This window comes from Jaculus jaculus, chromosome 13, assembly GCF_020740685.1.
Source record: "Jaculus jaculus isolate mJacJac1 chromosome 13, mJacJac1.mat.Y.cur, whole genome shotgun sequence".
NCBI lineage: Eukaryota > Metazoa > Chordata > Mammalia > Rodentia > Dipodidae > Jaculus > Jaculus jaculus.
In genome coordinates this window covers 10,285,325-10,287,434 of record NC_059114.1, presented here as the reverse complement: position 1 = coordinate 10,287,434, position 2,110 = coordinate 10,285,325, and positions in this window count along the sequence as shown.

Below are 2,110 nucleotides of genomic sequence, written 5' to 3'. Positions count from 1 at the left end.
TCCCTAGCCCTGGTGTGTCATTTTGATACTCACCAAATTCCCACAAGTTTCATTGATTCCCCATCTCCATTTAACAGAGGAGGAAACTGAGGCACAGAGAGTTAGAACTGCGTGCCCAGGGTCATCTGAAACGTTGGGGTCACCTTCCTAATGAGAAGTGTGGCTGCTCACCAGCTGGACGGGGTTGGGCTGATTCATCTTCAGGCCTCATGTTCTTTCCCTTGAATGGGACGTCAGGGACTCAGAAGATACCAGCCATCCAGCGCTACCACTCAAGAAGGAAGCCAGGTGTGGTGGCACATGCCTTTAATCCCAGCACTCGGGAGGCAGAGGTAGGAGGATCGCCTTGAGTTCGAGGCCACCCTGAAAATACAGAGTGAATTCCAGGTCAGCCTGGGCTAGAGTAAGACCCTACTTTGAAAACAAAAAACAAAACAAAACAAAAAGAAGGGGCTGTTGCTACATAATGGTCACTCAAGAAGGGCCCATAGAGATTTCGGTACAGAAGGAGAAGGGCTGGTTCTGCGTGGAATCACACAGGACCCAAGGGCCCTAGCTGGAACTGACCAGTCGGCCCGATGACTTTTCTGCTGAGCTTCTTTGGGTCCCAGCAGCTCCCACAGTGGCACTATTTATCCCTTCTCCTGCCTCACCCTGGTAGAAGTGTCCTCCACAGCAACCTTCTTCCCAGCCTCCTTGTATCCTCCTCCTTGGGGGCAACAAGTAAGATCTAAGTTGGTTTGCCACAGTGAGAGGTCCTAGCACGGTGCCCAGTACCTCACGGGCTTTGCTCTGGGGTTCAGAGCTGGAGCTCGCTTAGGCAGATTCACTTTGGAAATCTGGGTGTGGTTGCTGGACGTGGCACATACGTTGGTGTGTGAATGGTGTTAAGAGTCTCTCACAGGCGGATGGAAGCAATGAACAATGAACGATCCACCTCTGGGAAGATGTGGGTGATGGAAAAGCTCCCCGGAAGGGGGGCAATCAAAATCAGAAGACGATTCACACTGATGGCCACTAGAGACTTCCAGCCACTGTCCTCTCTGGTTCACTGTGCCATGGTGGGTTGGCCCTCAGCATGGCTCAATGTTGGCGTCTTCACCTAGGAGCCAGTTAGAAACACAGAGTCTCAGCCTGGTCTCTTAGCAAAGGCCGTTGATTGGAAAACTTCAGCAAGGTCCCCATTTATTTGTGCACGCAGGGAAGTGAGAGGAAGGTCACACACTCTTTCCGTTCATGCTCTTCCCAAGGGCACCATGGTAATCCAAGTGCAAGTTGCCCAGGGCCCCCGGGGACAGCTCTGGGAGGAAGAACCAGTGGGACCTAGTGACTGTGTCTTTAGATTTTTTCATCTGTGGGCAGTCCAGGTCTCCTTGCCATCCTGCCAGCCTCCTATAGCCTGGCCAGGTCTTACATATGGCTCAGGAAAGAGCAAATTGAAGATTTCTTTCTTTTTTTTTTTTTAAATATATTTCATTTATTTATTTGACAGAGAAAGAGGGAGTGGGAGGAAGAAAGAGAATGGGCCACCAGGGCCTCCTGCCACTGCAAATGAACTCCAGATGCGTGTGCCACCTTGTGTGTCTGGCTTACGTGGGTCCTAGGGAATCGAACCTGGGTCCTTTGGCTTTGCAGGCAAGGACCTTAACCACTAAGCCATCCCTCCAGCCCAAAGTTGAAGATTTCTATTGTAGTCACCTTCTCATTGCTGGGACAAAGACCTGACCCAAACCAGTGGATGAAAGACAAGTTTTTATGTTAGCTTACAGTCTCAAGGGGGAAGCTTCATGATGCCAGGGGAAAGCATGGCATGAGCAGAGGCTGGACATCACTTCTTCCACAACAGGAGGAAAACAGCAGCAAGAGAGTGAGCCAAGTTCTGGCAAAGGAAGCTGGCTATAAAACCTCTAAGCCCATGCCCAGAAACATACCTCCTCCAGCAAGGCCCCACCTCCCAAATTGTCATCAGCTGGGGGCCAAACATTCAGAATACATGAGTTTATGGGGGGCATCTGATTCAAACTACCACATTCCACCCCTAGCCCCATAAACACATGATAGTCATGATGTAAAATGTAATACATTCAGTCTGATTTTAAGAGTCCCCACC